This window comes from Panthera onca, chromosome B4 (assembly GCF_046562875.1).
Source record: "Panthera onca isolate mPanOnc1 chromosome B4, mPanOnc1 haplotype 2, whole genome shotgun sequence".
NCBI lineage: Eukaryota > Metazoa > Chordata > Mammalia > Carnivora > Felidae > Panthera > Panthera onca.
In genome coordinates this window covers 42,028,277-42,048,896 of record NC_138345.1, presented here as the reverse complement: position 1 = coordinate 42,048,896, position 20,620 = coordinate 42,028,277, and the positions used below count along the sequence as shown (strand labels likewise).

General features: G+C 39.5%; 1 long non-coding RNA gene across 1 annotated transcript in view; it reads left to right on the top strand.

Moving 5' to 3' along the window:
- Window positions 1-18,568, top strand: part of LOC132694780 (uncharacterized) — a 47,252-nt gene extending 28,684 nt beyond the window's left edge. The window contains exons 2-3 of the long non-coding RNA XR_009617474.3: window positions 16,414-16,490; window positions 18,029-18,568. This is a non-coding gene — a long non-coding RNA (uncharacterized LOC132694780). The remainder of the gene's footprint in view (window positions 1-16,413; window positions 16,491-18,028) is intronic.
- Window positions 18,569-20,620: the final 2,052 nt, after the last annotated feature.

Below are 20,620 nucleotides of genomic sequence, written 5' to 3'. Positions count from 1 at the left end.
CTGGCTGGAGAAGAGTATGAGACTCTTGATCTGGGGGTTGTGAATTTGAACCCCACATTGGGTGTAGACATTACTTAAAAATAAAATGTTTAAAAAAAGACTCAGTCGGTTGAGCATCTCACTCTTGGTTTTGGCTCAGGTCATGATCCCAGGGGTTGTGGATTGAGCCTTGCATCAGGCTTGGCATTGTGTGTGAGCCTGTTTAGGATTTTCTCCTCCCTCCTCTCTCTTTCTCTCTCTCTCTCCTTCTGCTCCTCTCCCACACTTGCCACCCTCTCTATCTCTAAAAGAAATAAAAGTGAAAAAGAAAAAGAAAATTGAAGAAAAAAATCCTAAAAACATCTAAAAGAAAATAATACATATTTTCTTAGAGGAACAAAACTAAGACTGAAACTGACTTCTTTTTTCTTTACTGTTTACTTATTTTTGAGAGAGAGAAAGAGAGACAGAATGTGGGTGGGGAGGGGCAGAGAGAGGGAGACACAGATTTGAAAGCAGGCTCTAGGGTGAGCCTGATGTGGGGCTCAAGCTCACAAATCATGAGATCATGACCTGAGCCAAAGTTGCACGCTTAACAGACTGAGCCACCCAGGCGCCCCAAAACTGACTTCTTTTTTTTTTTTAATTTTTTTTTTAACGTTTATTTATTTTTGAGACAGAGAGAGACAGAGCATGAACGGGGGAGGGGCAGAGAGAGAGGGAGACACAGAATCGGAAGCAGGCTCCAGGCTCTGAGCCATCAGCCCAGAGCCCGATGCAGGGCTCGAACTCACGGACCGCGAGATCGTGACCTGAGCCGAAGTCGGACGCTCAACCGACTGAGCCACCCAGGCGCCCCAAAACTGACTTCTTAACAGAAGACAAATAGGCACTAGAAATAGAAGGATATACATGTTTATGGATTACTCTATATATTAAAAATCAGTACTCAAAATATATTAAAACTATTGATTTCCCACAAATTCATTTATGAATTCAAAATATTCAGGGAAAATTCCAGCAAAGGTATGTGTGTGTGTGTGTGTGTGTGTGTGTGTGTGTAGTTGACAAAGTCACTCCAAAACATGTATGTAAATGTAAATGGTGAAAAGCAGACAAGGTGATCTTAGAGGATAAGGGCATACAAGGGCACTTACACTGTTAGATACCAGACCTATTATAAAATCACAGTAATCTAGCCAGTATAGTATTTACCTCAGTACAGAGAAGCCAATAGATCGTTTGTACAATCCAGAAAAAGACTCTCACATTTATCTGACTTATGAGAAAAGTGTCACTGCCCCACAGTAACGGTGGACTTTTCAATATATGGAAAAATCGGTTATCCCTATGGAAAAATTGATGAATGAATGAAGAAAAAGTGGTATGCATATACAATGGAATATTATTCAGCCATAAAAAGAAGGAAATCTTGCCATTTGTGACAACATGGATGGACCTTGAGGGCATGACACTAAGTGAAAGAAGTCAGATGGAGAAAGATAAACACCGAATGATCTTACTTACGTGTGGAATCTAAAATTAAAAAAAAAAAAAAAAAAAAGCCAAAATACAACAACAAAAGCAAACCTAAGCTCATGAATACAGAGAACAGATTGGTGGTTGCTTGGGAGTGGGGAGCTGGTGTGTGTGTTGGGAGTGAAATGGGTAGAGGGAGTTAAAAAGTACAAACCTCCAGCTATAAAACAAATAAGTCCTGGGGATGTAATGTATAGCATTACATATAGTGACTACAGTTAATAACACTGTATTTTAAATTTGAAACTTCCTAAGAGGGTAAGTGGCTCTTAAAAGTTTCATCACAAGAAAACACAATTTGTAACTCTGTGATGAGTGTTAAGGAGACTTATTGTGGTGATCTTTTAGCAATTTGCACAATTATGAAATCATTATGCTGCACACGTGAAACTAAAATGATATTATACGTCCATTTTATCTACATTAGAAAATAAAGTGTATGTTATGTTAAAAAAGAATCCTTATGCCTAAATTCTGATATATGATAGACCTTAATGTAAAAGTATACCAACATTGCTTTTAGACAAAAGATTAGACGGTTACTTCATAAACTTGGCATACAGAAAGTTGTTTTTAAAGGACATGAAAATCACTTACCGTAAAAAAACGATGTTGATTAATTGGACTACATTAAAATGTTAAACTTCTGTTAATCAAAAGACGCCTTTTTAAAATTTTAAAAATTTTGTTTAATGTTTATTTTTGAGAGAGAGAGAGAGAGAGAGTGCGCACGCAAGTGGGGGAGGGGGCAGAGAGAGACACACACACACAGAATCCAAAGGAGGCTCCAGGCTCTGAGCCGTCAGCACAGAGCCTGACGTGGGGCTCGAATTCACAAACTGTGAGATCATGACCTGAGCCAAAGTTGGACACTCAACCGACTGAGCCACCCAGGCACCCCAAAAGACACCTATCAGAGAGTAAAAAAGCAAGTCACAGAATGGGTGAAGATAGTGCAAAATATATATTCAACAGAGGACTCATATCTAGGATATGTAAAAAACTTCCACAAAATCAACAAGTTGACCCAGGAGAAAAATGATCAAAAGCCTTTAGACATTTATTTCATGAGAGAACTTTCCAAGGGCCCATAAAAACATGAAATGTGCTCAACTTTCTTAGCCATCAAGACATGCAAATTAGAACACACCCACAAGACTACCAATAAACAGACAAAAGCAAGCAGTACCAATTGTTGGAGAGAATGTGGAAGGACTTGATGTCTTATTTGCTGCTGGTGACATGGGCCCTTTGGAAGACTCTTTGGCCATGTCTGCTAGAGCAGAACATAGGAATATCTTTTGACACCGCTGTTTCACTCTGAGGCACAAACTCAACAGGAAGGCATACAAATGTTCACCTAACGTAATGTATAAAAAGGTCCATAGTAGCGTTTTGTCATAGGCCCAAACTGGAAACAACCCAAAGGCCTATCAAAAGTAGTAGATTGACAAAAATGGAATACCGTACAGAAATTAAAATGACTGAACCTGAACTACAGGAAACACCATAATGTGAATATCACAATTATGTTGAGGAAGAGTCCAGACACAAGCCATTACAGAGCAAGCATGATTGCGTGTATATAAATTTCCCAAACAGGCCAAAATAATCTGCAGGGTAAAAAGTCAGCCTAAGTGGCTACTTGCCCTTGGGAGAGAGAGGTAACTGAGGGCACAGATGTTGTGGCTTCTGTGGTGATGACATTTTTGCATTCTTACCAGCATATTGGTTACATAGGAATGTTAATTTCATGAAAAGTCATCGATCTGCACACTGTGACAAGCCTTTTGTGTTTGTATTGAAAGTTAAATAAAAATCTTGCTTACAAAATAGTGCTTATCATCCATCAGTTTGTTGGGAATATCACTTCATTTAACATAAGTTCTCAGAGGGGCGCCTGGGTGGCTCAGTAAGTTAAGCGCCCGACTTCGGCTCAGGTCATGATCTCACGGTCCGTGGGTTCGAGCCCCACGTTGGGCTCTGTGCTGACAGCTCAGAGCCTGGAGCCTGTTTCAGATTCTGTGTCTCCCTCTCTCTCTGACCCTCCCCCTGTTTATGCTCTGTCTCTCTCTGTCTCAAAAATAAATAAACGTTAAAAAAAATTAAAAAAAAAAACATAAGTTCTCAGAACCCTGCTTACCTCAGCTTACTGCTATGTGTTATTTTTTTAACATCAACATTATTAATGCTGCCTTTATACACTCTTATATTGTTTTACTTGTAACAAAGGGCAGGTATTTTGTGACTCCAAAAAAATCCAATAAATAAAAAAAATTATTGTCAAGCATGTAGATCGGTTTCTTGGACAGAAATTGTATCTTTATCACAAGTGTGACTTTACAAGGTATGTTTCAATGTCATCTTAATTTTTTATATGTTATAATTATAATTTTTTATAATGTTATATATTTGACATTGTCTTGCAACCCAGAGACTGTAAGCCACAGTTCCTTCTAGGAACTGATAGGGTTAATAATACACTTTTTGAAAATGTTTTATTTATTTTTTAGAGAAAGTGGGGGAGGGGCAGACAGAGAGTGGGGGACAGAGGATCCAGGCAGGCTCTGCCCTGACAGCAGCCAAGACTCAGGCAGGGCTCAAACTCAGGAACTGCGAGATCATGACCTGAGCTGAAGTCAGATGCTCAACCAACTGAGCCACCCAGGTGGCCAATAATACACTTTTTTTTAAAATTTTTTTTTTTAACATTTATTTATTTTTGAGACAGAGAGAGACAGAGCATGAACGGGGGAGGGACAGAGAGAGAGGGAGACACAGAATTGGAAGCAGGCTCCGGGCTCCGAGCCGTCAGCCCAGAGCCTGACACGGGGCTCGAACTCATGGACTGAGAGATCGTGACCTGAGCTGAAGTCGGACGCTCAACAGACTGAGCCACCCAGGAGCCCCAATAATACACTTTTTTTATTGGGATGCTCTAGGATTAAATGAAGTAATTTGTGTAAAGCCTCAATATATTTCATTATTATTATTGATATCGAGACTAATATCTTAGTCTTACATTTTTATGGAATTTTTAACTTTTCAAGTGTTTTCACAAAATTTTTCCATTCAGTGCTTGCACCATTCCTGTGAGGTGGTGATTATATATATATTTTACAAAAATGACAACTGAATTATATTTATTTAAGAATGCAGTACAGTCATTATAGATGATAATATCATATAATCATCAAACTTGGTAAGAGTCTAGATCTTAATTGTTCCAACTACAAAAAAAGAAATGATTATTATGGAAATATGATAGAGGTGCTCTGGCTATCATGGTAATCATATTACAGTACATAAAATGTATCAAATCAACATGTTGTTCACCTTAAATTTACACTATGTTATATGTCAAATATATTTCAATAAAAAAAAAGAAACCCTCAAAAAAAAAAGAATATTCAACTGGATAATGGCAACATTTTATTTTATTTTATTATTATTATTTTTTAACACTTACTTGTTATTGAGAGACAGAGTGTGAGCAGGGGAGGGGTAGACACAGAATCCGAAGCAGGCTCCAGGCTCTGAACTGCCAGCACAGAGCCTGACGCAGGGCAGGGAACTCACAGATCGGAGATAATGACCCAGGTCCCACGCCCAATGGCTGAGCCACCCATGCGCCCCAGATAATGGCAATATTTTACCAAGAAGTTAAGTGTCTAGTTTCCTTGGTAAGCATGTTCTTGTCACTTCACTTGATATACTCAGAACTCAGGTTTGAACCCAAGGAGTTGGCTTTGCACAATTCTTTGTTTTTAAAATTTTTCTTCTGTTATGATAATTAATACTACTAACTTTTGATTGCAAAGACTCTTTATGGCAGATTTCCCCCCCCCCCCGAGTTTTAATTCACACTCTGAAATTTGAAAATATGGTTTAATTTCACTGAGCGTGGGAGCAATACAGTTGACCCTCAAACAACGCAAGGTTTGGGGTTGTGCCCCCACCCCTGTGCAGTGGAAAATCCATGTATAATTTTTGATTCTCCAAAAGCTTACCTGCTATTAGGGTACTATTGACTGAAAGCCAGTTCATTAACACATATTTTGTATGTGTATTATACACTGTATTCTTGCAATAAAGTAAACTAGGGAAAAGAAAATGTGATTAAGAAAATCATAAAGAAAATATGTTTACAGTACTCTGCTGTATTTATTTAAAAATTTCACGTATAAGTGGACCCGTGCAGTTCAAATCCATGTTGCCCAAGGGTCATCCATATTTCCAAATTCCCTTAATAGAATGGTCCATTCTTTCGTTCACAAATTGTTTCAAAGACTTAGGGCAATTTGTAGAGTAGGTGAACTTTTTCCTTGTTGTCTCCTCTCAGTACCTCTCATGTATTTTTCAAGATGCCCAGTTATTTTGTGATGCCCTGACTTCTCCTTTCATAGTGGAAATGAATCATCATTATCTTTCCAAAGACATTTTCTTAATTTTCTAATAGTGAAATGTTAGTTGTTTGGCCACAGTGACAGGTATAATGTCTACCCGGAGTTATCACTTACATCATGAGGCAAGCACTTACCTAGTTATTAGGAGCTCAGCTTTGCCTTTCCAATTGTATATTGTTTTTGCTGTGATATATTAGTTAGTTCATGCCCAGAAATAATGCGTAAACAAGTTTCTCATTGAGCCTGGTTTTGCATAAGAGAATTTTTACTAGTTTTAGGCAGTAAATTATCAACCTCAATCAATAAGCTTTTCCTCAGACTTATACTTTGATGGATTGGGACAAGATGGGTTATAGTAATAGTTTTGTTCTTGTTCAAAGAGAAAGAGAATGAGTGATTTATATCAACTTGTGCTTCCAGAATGGTTCAACAGAAATAGTACCTAGAATATTTTTCTGTTTGAAATATATTTACCAACCAACAAGATGAAATCCTTTAGACTAAAAGTTTTTGCCTATGTTCCCCCCACCACCCACCCCCATTGGATTGATCATTTTAACCGAATCTACTATCTGAGTTCATGGCTTTGGTTTGGTGATTCAAGGTTTTTAGCTTTTAACTACTTGCCCATTATGACCTGTTGACCTCATTCAGCATCAACCTCCAGGCAGCAACGTGAACCTTTAGTCCTGTTGAAGCTTGAAGGAATGGACTAGAATTCCCACCCACAACTCTCCCTGGCCTTCTACTTGCCAAAGGCAGATGTCTCCAGAGAGTTGGAATATTCCAAACATATTCTTCATCCATTATCTCTATTCTAATTGAAAGCAGGTGAAGAGCCACAGGGCAGAAACTATTTAAGGAGTGTAATTTTTGTCTGAAGTTGAAGGAGGGGTGGGGGGGGGGGGAAGGGTGAAGTTAATGGAGTGATTAAAAGTTCTCCTCCATAGCAACAGAAGTCAGCAGGCCCTGTGGGAAGTGTTAGCTCTTGCATTGGTTTTCAGCAAAGTCCTCAAGTGTATTCTCCAAGGAGGTTGATCCCTAGGCACAATTATGAAGTTGCTGAAGTTTGTTTCAGCAGTATGCGTCACTCTGTCACTGTTCCCTCTCTGTTTGTTAGCACGTGTTTTTCCTAGCCTTGGAAAGAGACTTTATTTCTGTTGTATGCCTCAAAAAGTTTTTTTTAGTGTTTATTCATTTTTGAAAGAGAGAGACAGAGCGTGAGCAGGAGGGGCAGAGAGAAATGGAGACACAGACTCTGAAACAGGCTCCAGGCAAAGAGCCTGAGCCAAGCCTCGAACTCATGAACCGAGAGATCATGACCTGAGCCCGGACACTTAACTGACTGAGGCACCCAGTCACCCCTGTTTTATGCCTCTCCAATGCCTCATGGATGTGTAGACCCTGCCTTTGGGGGCAACACGCCATGGTCCAGTCCTCTATATTATTTTAAATCAGAACTAATTAAATCAGCCTTTGAATTAAATTACATAATATTAAATCAAATCAAATTAAGCGTTTACATCAGAACCGATTGATGACATGTCATGTTCTTTCCGGGGTTATGTCTACTGAGTAAGCTGAGATAATCTTCACTTTTACAGACACACAGAGATACGTATGTCCCATTTAGTACACGAACTCAAAAGGCTAACTCAAGAAATTGTAGGAATGTCAGTCATGTTGACAGGTGGGTAAGAAAAAAAGGTTCTCCAGTGAAACTTGCACGTATTTATTTATATTCCTTTTGTTCAAATCTCTTCCTCTTATTCATGGTGTTTTCCCTTTCCGCATGTGCTCTGCGCTTGGTATGAGCTAACTCTTAGTAACGGATTTTCTATAAACCTGCAGACATTTCTGCTTCTAAAGAGATTTTCCTACAATAAAAGACACCCAGATTGGATAAATACCTCTAGCAGGACCAATTAAAATTGGATGAAGAGCAAATTTGTACATCTCTTTCCCCTTGCTTTAGGTAAGGAAAAGTCCTCTATGTAGACATCACATCCATTTTTATAACACACTATTTTCATCCACAAATTCTTATTTTCAGTCATACTTTCACCTGCAAACATCCTACAATTGCACCACTGTAGTCTCTTAATTCAATTACATCAATCTTTCACTTTTCATCAGCAGGTTTAGGCTGGCGGTACATTAAGCGTCTGTGCCCAGCAATCCGAATAAAATGTCTTCACCGCTCTCAGACCATTTTATCCATACGGATGCATAGTGCCTTGTGTCTTCTGTTGGGGACCCTGCCAGGAGATCCTGGCCCACCAGTGACTGAGAGTCGTAATCCTCTCTTTTATCTTGAACTGTTGTAAGTCACACTGGCTCTCAAGCTGTTGTCTATTCTTTTGTCTTTCATGCAATCAACGGATTTTGCAACTGAGATGAAAATAAGTTGAACAAACCTGTTGTGGTCCTTTCGACAGTTTGAGGAGTTGGTGGGAACCACCAATCTTTCATAGTCGTCCATTAACATTTTTGTCACTAATCCACCTCTTATGCCATTTCAAAAGATATTTATTTATTTATGTGTTTATTTTCTTTAAATTTTTTAAACGTTTTTATTTATTTTTGAGAGAGAGAGAGAGAGAGAGAGAGACAGAACATGAGCAGGGGAGCGGCAGAGAGTGAGAGAGGGAGACACAGAATCCGAAGCAGGCTCCAGGCTCTGAGCCATCAGCACAGAGCCCGACACAGGGCTTGAACTCACAGACTGCGAGATCATGACCCGAGCCAAAGTTGGACGCCCAATCGACCGAGCCACCCAGGAGACCCAGAAGTTGTTGCTGTTGTTGTTTTTAGGTTTATTTATTTTTGAGAGAGAGACAGACAGCCTGAGCGAGCAGGGGAGGGGCAGAAAGAGAGGGAGACACAGAATCCGAAGCAGGTTCCAGGCTCTGAGCTGTCAACACAGAGCCCAATGTGGGGCTTGAACTCATGAACCATGAGATCAGGACCTGAGCCAAAGTCAGACGCTTAACCAACTAAGCCACCCAAATGACCCTAAGTGTTTATTTATTTTTGAGAGAGAGAGAGAGAGAGGGGAAGAGAGAGAGTGGGGGGAAGGGGCAGAGAGAAAGGGAGACACAGAATCTGGAGCAGGCTCCAGGCTCTGAGCTGTCAGCACAGAGCCTGACGCGGGGCTCGAACTCACAAACTGTGAGATCATGACCTGAGCTGAAGTCAGATTGTGGTAGGGTCTCCTCCCTAAGGAAAGAAAAAAAAAAAAAAACCATCAAGAGAACCTGACTATACGCTTAAGTGACAACCCTCTCATGACCTTGTAACATGAGACCACTCAAGCAGACTACATGTTTGCATGTTACCATATATGGGAGACAAAGAGGTAAAAAATATATAAAAAACTACACCATGTGGTGTTCAGGGCTCAGTTCTTTGGGTACAAACCCCAAATGAGTGGTGCCAGCAGGAATAAAGTTGCTTCCTGGAAAGAAAAGCCTCGGTGTCACAACTCTCTGTGTGAGAATCCTGCTACAGGATGCTTAACCAAACTGAGCCACCCAAGTGCCCCTCAAAAGATAATTTAAAATAACTTTTAAAATACCCTTTTTGGTTTTGAATAGTTACAGATATATAGAAAAATTATGAAGATAATACAGACAGTTCCCATTTGCCACACATCCAGTTCCTCAATTACTAACAGCTAACATTAATATGGTACATTTGTCATAAACAATGGATTGATATTGATACATTATTATTAAAAAAAGAACCCTATACTTTATTCAAATTTCCTTAATTTTGCCTAATGCCCTTTATCTGTTCCAGGATCCCATTCAGGATCCTTGGCTATGACAGTTCCCAGACTTTTCTTGTTTTGATGACCTTGGCAGTTTTCAGGAGTATTGGTTAGGTAGAATATTCTTCAACTGGGGTTAGATTGATATTTTTCTCATGATTAGACTAGCTTTATGAGTTTGGGGAGTAAAACAACAAAAGCAAAGTGCCACTCTCATCACATAATATCAAGGGTACCTGCCATCAATAAGACATCCCTATTGATATTGACCTTGAAGACCTCACTGAGGTGGTATCACATTACTTCACAGTAAAGTTATTCTTTTTTCTCCCTTTTTACACCGTGCTCTTTGGAAATAAGTCACTATATCTGGCCCACATTTAGGGAGTTATGTTCCATCTTCTTGAAGGTGAAGTGTATATATAAATGATTTAGAATTCCTCTCCATTGGAAACTTTTCTATTCTTCCACATCGAATCATTTATCATTTATTTGTATCAGCATAGACTCATGGATATTTGTTGAGATATAGGTTGGGATATAGGTTGATGTAACATTATTTTGTTGGTCAAGTCATTCTAGCTTCAGACATTGGGAGCTCTTCAGTTGACTCCTGTGTCCCTTTGACGTATGCCTATCATTGTGCTTGAGCATTTTCTTACTTTCTGGCACTATGAGATGCTCATCTTGTATACGTCCTGCTCTAGTCCTAGAACTATCCATTTCTGTGAGGAACCCTGGTACATTTTGTTAGAGAATGGTATTAGAAAAAAAAGATCTGGGGTGCCTGGGTGGCTCAGTCAGTTAAGCGTCTGACTCTTGATTTTAGCTCAGGTCATAATCTCATGGTTGTGAGACTGAGTCCCACATCAGGCCCTGGGCTGACAGTGCAGACCCTGCTTGGGATTTTCTCTCTCTTCCTCTCTCTCTGCCCCTCCTCTGCTCGTGCGTGCTCTCTCTCTCATTTTCTCTCTCTCTCTCTCAAAATAATTAAATAAACATTTTTTTAAAAGATCTGAGTGCTGAGTGTTTCATGTTATTTTCAATCAGCTGTCGGAATGGTTTCATCCAATTCATTTGTCCCAAGATTTTTCCACCTTCTTAATTCTTATCATTATCTTTATTCTGAATAACACTAATCTCCACCCTATCATTAAGCCCATTTGCAGGACCTGAGCAAGGAGATCCATGACAGCTGTCCTTAGTTTCCTTCATGTCATGAGATCACTCCAATAATAAAATCACTTTAGGTGGCCAAGCATGATTAATTACAGCATCAATCACCACCCGGGAGAAGGGGAGCATAAAGTTAAGAAAAACCTCTGTGTCATCACATACGCGATCCCAAACTGATTACATTCTCAACATTTCAGCAGCCTCAAAGAAGCATTTCAATTAATATCTGGTCTTCAAATGGCAGCATTAAGAAAGTGAAAAATAAGGCATAGATTCAGGGGAAATATTTGCAAATTGCATATCTGATAAAGGACTTGTATCCAGATATATAAAGAACTCTCAGAGCTCAAGAGTAAAAAAAGAAACGCAATTTTTCAAAACGGCAGAAGACTTGAACAGGACATTTCACCAAAGAAGTTACACAGACAGCAAAGAAGCAGATGAAAAGAATCTCCACACCATGAGCTGATAGAGAAATGCAACTCAAAACCTTAATGAGATGTCACTATGTATCTTTTAGGATGTGTAATTTAACAGTTTGAATACACCGATATTGGCAAGGATGTAGAGGAATGGAAACTCTCATGTATTGTTGCTGAGAATGTAAAATAATAACCATTCTGCAAAACGTAATATCTGGGCAAGTCATATATACATGTGACACAGCCATTCCATTCCTAGGTATTTACCCAAGAAAAGATCATTACATTGCTGGTGAGCACCCTTCGGTGCTCATTTACCGAGCGGTAGCAAAATCTGAGGTCTGCTGTTGAGATGTTGACACCAATTGATAATAGAACATCCATCTGCCTTAGTCCTTGAATAACTATAGGAAGTAGAGCTTTGTACTACTCCCACCCTGGATCTTTGCTGGGTTGTAGTATGAGCAAGAAATACATTTTTAAATTATTTTTTTAAGTGTATTTATTTATTTTTGAGAGAGAGAGAGAGAGAGAGAAAGAGAGGAGCAGGGAGAGGGGAAGAGAGAATCCCAAGCAGGCTGTCAGCACAGAGCCTGACATGGGGCTTGAACCCACAAACCATGAGATCATGACCTGAGCCGAGATCAGGAGCCGGCGCTTAACCTACTGAGCCGCCCAAGTGCCCCAAGAAATGCATTTTTTGAATGCTTCTAAGCCACTAAGACTTTGAGGTTCACCTGTTGATACAGCTATTAAGCTGGAAGTTTTTCTAGCTTCTTAAAGCTTTTTGCCTTCTTTCCTGACACTTAATTCTGCTTTGCCTCTCTGTTTTTTCTTTTTACTCTTTCTCTCTTCTTCTTCGTACCTTCCATCTTGTCCTCTTCTGTTCCACGTGGCTTCTCTCTATCCTTCTCATCCTTCTGTATGAATGTAGTCAGTTCCTGTGATGTCATAAGTAATTATGTCATCATGGTCTATTGCTAGAATAGGCAGATATGGAAGTGATGACAAAGAAGGAGTTGGGTAAGAGAAATAAATAATTTACTCACTCTATCTTGCTGTAATTTACCAGACGACAGGTTAGATTCAGAACCCATACCCAGCCATCACTCAAAACCCAACACAGGGTGCCCAGGTGGTGCAGTTGGTTAAGCGACTGACTCCTGATCTTGGCTCAGGTCATGATCTCACAGTTCATGGGTTCAAGCTTCCCATCAGTCTCAGTGTTGATGGCAAGGAACCTGCCTGGGTTTCCTTTGCCCCTCCCCTGCTTGTGCTCTCTTTTTCTCTCTCTCAAAATAAATAAACTTAAAATAAAAAAAAAAAACACATCAGTTATAAGGGTGCCTGAGTGGCTCAGTCGGTTAAGCATCCGACTTTGGCTCAGGTCATGATCTCATGGTTCATGAGTTCGAGCCCCACCTTGGGCTCTGTGCTGACAGCTCAGAACCTGGAGCCTGCTTTGGATTCTGTGTCTTCCTCTCTCTCTGCTCCTCCCCCACTCATGCTCTGTCTCTCACTCTCCTTCAAAAATAAATAAAAACGTTAAAAAAAAAACCCATCAGTTATTGATTAAGGGTAAAAATACCTAAGTATCCAAACCACTAATGAGCCTATGTTGAATCAGTCTACCCCAACCCAATATACTACAATGCAGTGAGATGTATTTTCCTTTAAGAAAAAATAAGCAGTGTCTAGTAGTGAGAATAAATTCTACTTTGAAAAAACAAAGATGCACATAAATACTAATTGCACACTAATTGCACACTAAACACTATGTGCACACTAAACACTAAACACTAATGCACAGAAGGGACTAATTAACGGAGTTTCATTTCTCTAAGAGTACCAGTCTGGCGGGTCTGAATTGGCTAGGTAGCCCTGACTCATGAGATAATTCAAAGAATAAGTTTCCTTCCACGCAGAACTCCACCATCTCCTCTCAACCTGTTCTGGGAGAGAATAAATAAATTCTCTCTGGGAGTGAATAAATAAATCATCTTGTGTGATTAATTAACTTACTTCTTACCCACATAAAGTAGTCACGCTTGAGAGAACTGAGAAAATCATCCTTTGAATAATCTTTTTTTTAGTGAATTCTCTAGAAACCATGATTAGAAAGCCTGCCCTAATGCATTGTTCTTGTCTGCATGGTCAAAGCTGGCTCATTGCCATGTTCGTGGTCCAGCCCAGAGGAAAGGGAAACAAGGAAGTATAGGACAAGTCATTTCCTTTCAGGAAAACAAGGTCAAAATTGTGTTTGTTCTTTCAGTCAGGTATTGTTAAGAACTCAATCATATGGCCACCCTTAAGAATTAAGAATACCAGAAAATGGGGCCTCTACCAAAGTGGGCAAGTGTTAGGAAGAAAGGAAGAATGGATTTTGAGATACAACAGTCTACCACAGGAGGATTGGGGTGAGGCGGTTGGCTTATCCACTGTGGGAAGTCTCCCATTTGGAAGAAACCTTTACCTGTGATGATTTCAAACGGACTCTACGCACAACTTTCTTGGCTTTTTCTCTGATCTTATCCTTTTAATTCAGCCCGGTAGTTATGTCCTAGAATTATGTATTGTGAAATGATTACCACAAAAAGTTCAATTAACATCCATTAACTCATATAGATACAAAGAACAGGAAAAAAATGGTTTTTTTTTTCCCTTTGGGGAACTCTTAGAATTTACTCTTTGAACGACTTTCGCATATACCATACAGCAATATTAACTATAGTCATCATGTTGTACATTATATCCCTAATACTTTTTATCTTATAACTGGAAGTATCTTTTGACCAGCTTCATCCGATCCCCTCTACCCCCACCACTAACCTCTGGCAACCACAAATCTGACATCTTTTTCTATATCTTTCTGTATCTTTTTTACATCTGATCTCTCTCTCGCTCTTTCAGATTCCACATATAAGTGAGATCATACAGTATCTGTCTTCCTCTGTCTGATGTATTTCACTTAACATAGTGCTCTCAAGATTCATTCATATTGTCATAAAAAGAGTTCCTTCTGTTTCATAGCTGAAGAGTATTCTATGATGTGTGTCTGTATATATGTGTATATATACATTTTTTTATTTACCTATTTATCCCTCGATGGACATGTAGGTTGTTTCCATGTCTTGGCTATTGTAAATCATGCTGTAGTAAACGTGGGGGGTACAGATATCTTTTCAAGTTAATGTTTTCATTTTCTTCAGATAAACGTCCAGATGTGGAATTGCTGGATCATAGGGTCGTTTTATTTCTAATTTTTCCAAGAACCTCTATACTGTTGCCATGGTAAATTGGCTGCACCGATTTACATTCCCATCAACAGTGCACAAAGACTCCCTTTTCTCCACAACCCCACTAGCATTTGTTATCTCTTGTCTTTTTGATGACAGCCATTCGGGTAGACATGAGGTGATACTGGGCTTTGGATTTGCATTTCCCTGGTGAGGAGCAACGTGGAGCACGTTTTCATGTTCCTGTTGGCCACTCATGTATCATTTTTTTTTTTAATTTTTTTTTTTTAACGTTTATTTATTTTTCAGACAGAGAGAGACAGAGCATGAACAGGGGAGGGCCAGAGAGAGAGGGAGACACAGAATCTGAAACAGACTCCAGGCTCTGAGCTGTCAGCACAGAGCCCGACGCGGGGCTGGAACTCACGGACCGCGAGATCATGACCTGAGCCGAAGTCGGCCGCCCAACCAACTGAGCCACCCAGGCGCCCCTCATGTATCATTTTTGGAAGAATGTCTATTCAGGTCCTTTGCCCATTTTAAATGGGATTATTTATTTTTACTTGAGTTGTAATTGTTCTTTATATACTTTGGATGTTAACTTCTTTATCAGGTATATTATTTGCAAATATGTTTTCCCATTCCTTAGGTTGTCTTTTCATTTTCAGGGTTTCTTTTTGCTGTGCAGAAGCTTTTTACTTTGATGTAGTCCATTTTTTATTTTGTAACTTGCATGCTAGGTGTCATTTTCCAAAAAATAATTGCCAAGACACATGTCAAGCAGTTTTTCTCCTATGTTTTCTTATAGGAGTTTTATGGTTTCTGGGCTTCTCTTTTTCTTTCTTTTCTTCTTTCTTTCTTTCTTTCCTTCTTTCTTTCTTTCTTTCTTTTGGTTTCACATCTCACATTTAAGTCTTTAGCCCATTTTTTAAAATGTTTATTTATTTTTGAGAGAGAGAGAGAGAGAGAGAGCAAGCAGGGGAGGGGCAGAGAGAGGGAGACACAGAACCCGAAACAGGCTCCAGGCTCTGAGCTGTCAGCACAGAGCCCAATGCGGGGCTCGAACTCACGACCTGGAGATCATGACCTGAGCTGAAGTTGGACACTTAACCAACTGAGTCACCCAGGTACGCCTATCTTTAGCCCATTTTGAGTTAATATTTCTCTCTTCAGACAAGTTTAAAAATCCCACTGATTTGGGATAGATTTGGGAAGATAAGCTAACTGGCAGTTTCCAGGAACTTAGTTGCTATTCAACGTCATAATATTTATCACCATTTTACTGACTGATGTTGATGGTTAGTGATCTCTCCCAACTAGAATAAAAGCTTCATGAAGGCAGAGATTATCATTTCATTGTTGTCAATGCTCACTGCTGATGCTCAGCACAAGGTTTCGATAATAACTGATGGTTACACGGTACTTACTATGTGCTTTGTAACTAGGATGGCTGTGTAATTCATATTCCGAACCGCGACGCTTTTTAGATCAAATGGAAGGCCCTGTTAATAATTATGCCAAGACAACAGGAATAATCAAGAATGTCCTGGGCAAAGTAGGATTCACAGTTACTCTGCGTGTTACTGCTCTACACCAACTATATGCGTGTTTTACGGATATTTCGTTTGCTCCTCATTACAGCACTTGAGGGGATTACTGTTCTCCTGTCTTACAGATGAGATCCGTACTGTTGTTATCGCCATTTTACAAATGAGGAAGCCCGTGACTTAGAAAGACTAACTAATTTAGGTAAGACCGCACCACTAAAGCCAGGGTTTGAACCCAGGTAGTCTGGCCTCAGTGCTCATGATCACATATTAACTTGCAAAATATTTGTGGCTTAACGAATGAACTGGCTACACTCTCTTCCATATCCTTTGTAGTTTCAAGTTCTCTCCATCAGGACACGCTGAAGAGAGATAAGCCCGTCTTTTTTCCCCATAACGAAGCATGTAACTCAGTGAGTCCAAATGAGAGAAAAACCCGGGAGCAATTTGAAACTCAGTGTGAGCTGGTGTATGCATGGTGGCTTCACATATGAATTCATATGCAGGAAATATATTCTGGCTATGGAAAAAGGGAAAACAGATACAAATTACTTGAAAACAATTTTATTTTTACTGTGTAATGTGTTCTGTTAATTTGTTGCATTATGGTTTAATTCCACTGAGTAGAATTCTTTCCAATTGACTCTCAGGTCTATTCTATGCGATACATTTCTCTTTTTTTAATTTTATTTATTTATTTTTGAGGAAGAGAGTGCATGAGCAGAGGAGGGGCAAAGATACAGGGAGAGAGAGACAATACCAAGCTGACAGCACGGAGCCTCAAGCAGGACTCGAACTCATGAACCATGAGTTCATGACCTGAGTCACCCAGGTGCCCCAATTCTATGTGATACATTTCTTTTTTTTAATGTTGATTTATTTTTGAGAGAGAGAGAGAGAGAGAGCAAGCAGGGGGAGGGGAAGAGAGAGGAAGACACAGAATCCGAAGCAGGCTCCAGGCTCTGAGCTGTCAGCACAGAGCCCGATGCAGGGCTCCAACTCACGAACCGTGAGATCACGATCCGAGCTGAAGTTGGGCACTTAACTGACTGAGCCACCCAGGCACCCCTATGTGATACATTCTAAGAGTAGGTACAATGATTATTTCAGGTAAATAACTTATGTGGGAAGACATGAGAGTGAGGTAAAGTAAGGAAATCTATTCTTATTTTTCCAGTTTGGGGGCTGACCATAATCATTGTTATAAAATTATTAGTACTGATTTTCTGAAGAAAATTTCCTTCAAAACTGTTTAATTTTGTTTCTCAGCCTATGTCCAAATCTCCGAGATGAAAATATTAATATCCACATTCACAGCATTGTTTTTGCTTGTTTGTTTTTGCTGGCCAATATACAAAATTATGTTGGCCTTGGATCATCAGAAAACATAAAACTGGCTCAGAAGAAAGTACAAAACTCTAATGTTTAATACCCCCTTTCATTGAGAGACCACAAACTTTAATTTTCGAACGTTTTTATTTGAATCATATTTTCACTTTTTCTAGAGCTCAGAAAGCACATAGTAACACATAATGGGCAACAGTTTTAGTCAGTTTTATTCATCTAGGGATCTTAGAGGAAAAGTTAAAAAAATAAAGGGAATTTTCTTTTTTTGGGGGGGGTATATAATTTCTTTATTCGTTCACAGATAATTATAGGCTCTAACCAGGGTCTTTGCTAGGCATGAGAATGAGGTACTAGGAATGACTAGGAACATACAAGATGCAGGGGGGAACTGCATTCCTTCTGGAGGCTCTAAGAGAGAATTCACTCTGTGCCTTTTTCAGCTTCTGGAAGCTGCCTGTATTCCTTGGCTTATAAGCCCTAAAGGGAATTTTCAATATCATTCCCACTAAAGAGGAAGAACATGGTGAATTTTGGAAAGTCCATGAACTTTGGAGCCAGACCCTGCATTTAGGCTATGTAATCTCACTTGGTTTTCTCATTAAAGGTCTCTTTCTTCACTTATGAAAATCATGATGAAAAGCTTGCCATGACCCTAGCCGAGCGAGGAACATTAATACCACCAGTGATAGACATCAGCATTAAGTGCCCCTTGATGTGGTGCACTGAGAAGTACATTACCTCTGCAGCATCCCTCCTAACCGTGCGTAGCCTCGATCTCATAGTGAGAAATCACCGGAGAAGCCCACCCTTAACTGATGGGCCCCCTTCAAAAAATGTCAGAGTCATAAAGACAAAGAAGAACTGAGGAATCGTTCCAGGTTGGAAGAAAGTAAGGAGAGAGGACAAAACGAAATCCAATGTGCAATCCTGGATTAGATCCTTGGGCAGAGAAACAATGGAAAAACGGGTGAAATTCGAACCAGCTTTGAATTTAGTTAATAGTATTAGACCAATATTAGGATGTACCATCATTTCTTTTGATAAATATCTGATGGTTCTGTAAGATATTAACATAAACAGAAGTTGGGTAAAGGGTATACAGGGACTCTGTTCTGTTTTTGCAATTTATAAAAAAAAAAGTCTAAAGGTATCTTTTTAAAAAGCCTATCTTGGGGGCGCCTGGGTGGCGCAGTCGGTTAAGCGTCCGACTTCAGCCAGGTCACGATCTCGCGGTCCGTGAGTTCGAGCCCCGCGTCAGGCTCTGGGCTGATGGCTCGGAGCCTGGAGCCTGTTTCCGATTCTGTGTCTCTCTCTCTCTCTCTGCCCCTCCCCCGTTCATGCTCTGTCTCTCTCTGTCCCAAAAATAAATAAAAAACGTTGAAAAAAAATTTAAAAAAAAAAAAAAAGCCTATCTTGAAGACTTTTAGAATAAAATGTTCTGGGAAATCTGTAGTTTGATTTTTATTTTTACTGCTCTTATTTGAGCTCAGTTTGTTACATTAGTGAGCCTGCAAAGCTTTCTTGTTTACGGTAACTTATCAGAGTTACTTTTTCTTCTTTTTAACTTTCCTAATTTATTCAGCCTCTTGGGCCAGGCAATAACCCGAAGTGCCAGGGGCCTTGGTTTTGTTGATAATTCAACAGAGGGTACAGTTTCACAGCTCAGAACTCTTCTGAAGTCTCAGGCTTAATGAGGACATTAACCTGCCCCCGGAGGTTTGCACGATTCCAAACATATTTTTCACCTATTGCCTCGGTACTAATTGGAGGTAGGTGTGGGACCAGAGGCCATTAATTTCTCAAGGACCAAGGACCGTAATTTCTGGTTGAGAGTGAAAGAGAACAGAGAGCAGTGCTAATGAATGGACTCCAGCTTCTCATCAGAACAATGAAAACAAGAACCCTTTAGAAGATGCTGTCTTTGGCATCAGATCTCCACATGGCAATGGGAGATGTGCTCAGCACAATTACGAAGTTGCTAAACTTTGTTACAGCAACGCCTGCCTCCTGTCATTTTTCTGCTCCTTCTTACCTGATGCTTTGCCCCATACCCTCAACCATATCATGCCCATTCTTTGCTAGAGACCCCCTAGTGCTTCTGATTGATCACTGCAGTTAAGATATATCTGTTGTAGCTGAATCAGATCTGTCCTCCCTGCCTAATTCTGCCTTCATAACTTCATGTGGCCTTGTGAGAAATTAACAAGGACTTCCTTTTGTATTTTCTGCCATTGCACCTTAGAGATGTCTTTAAGACCCAAAGAAATGATTAAATGTTGGGTGTAATTTCTTCTGACATGTTGATTGAGGCAGAAAGTTTTCTAAAGGCGATTTTTATCAGGAACGTAAGAGCTGGGTTGTCACAGATTTATGATGCTTGTCTATGTCATTGATCACTTGAAGATTAGCCTGATTTTCCACTTGTTGAAAGGACACTACACCCTTCCAAATGGTTAGTCCAATGAATATGAACTTAGATTCTGATTTTATCTAATTTATAATGATTCAAGATCCAAGGATTTGATTTTAAGTGTTAACTCAGCCCAGATATTTCTAATGTATATTTTTTACTGCTTAAATAATGCAGGTCCAGATACTTTAAAAGAAATTATCTGGTAAGTAATGAGAATGCATACAGTTTTGCCCATAGTTTCTTGCCTAAAAGGCAACTCTTACAAATCTGAATGCCAACTACTCAAAAAATTAGAATTTTAAACAAATAGTACATATTTTTTGCTAATCTGTTTCAATCCCATCATTTTACAAGTAAATAAACAGAAAGAACAAGTAATTTACCTGAAAACATAATTCGCTTGTGTTCTAGATAGAACTGGAATCTAGACTAATAGGTGGCCAGATGTTCTTTCCACCATAGGTTATTATTTTTAATTTTTATTTAAAAAGTTTTAACATCTTTATTGAGGTATAAATTGATACACAAAGAATTGCATATATCTAATGTGTACAATTTGATGAGTTTGGGCATATGCAAACATGCATGATGCCATTACCACAATCAATAGACATGCCCCACACCTCCCAAGTTCCTGTGTGTGTGTGTGTGTGTGTGTGTGTGTGTGTGTGTGAAGCACATTTAACATAGGTCTGCCCTCTTGACAAATTTTGGCGTGTACAGAACTGTATAGTTAGCTATACTGTATTTCTTGTACAGCAGATGTCCAGAATTTATGTAGTG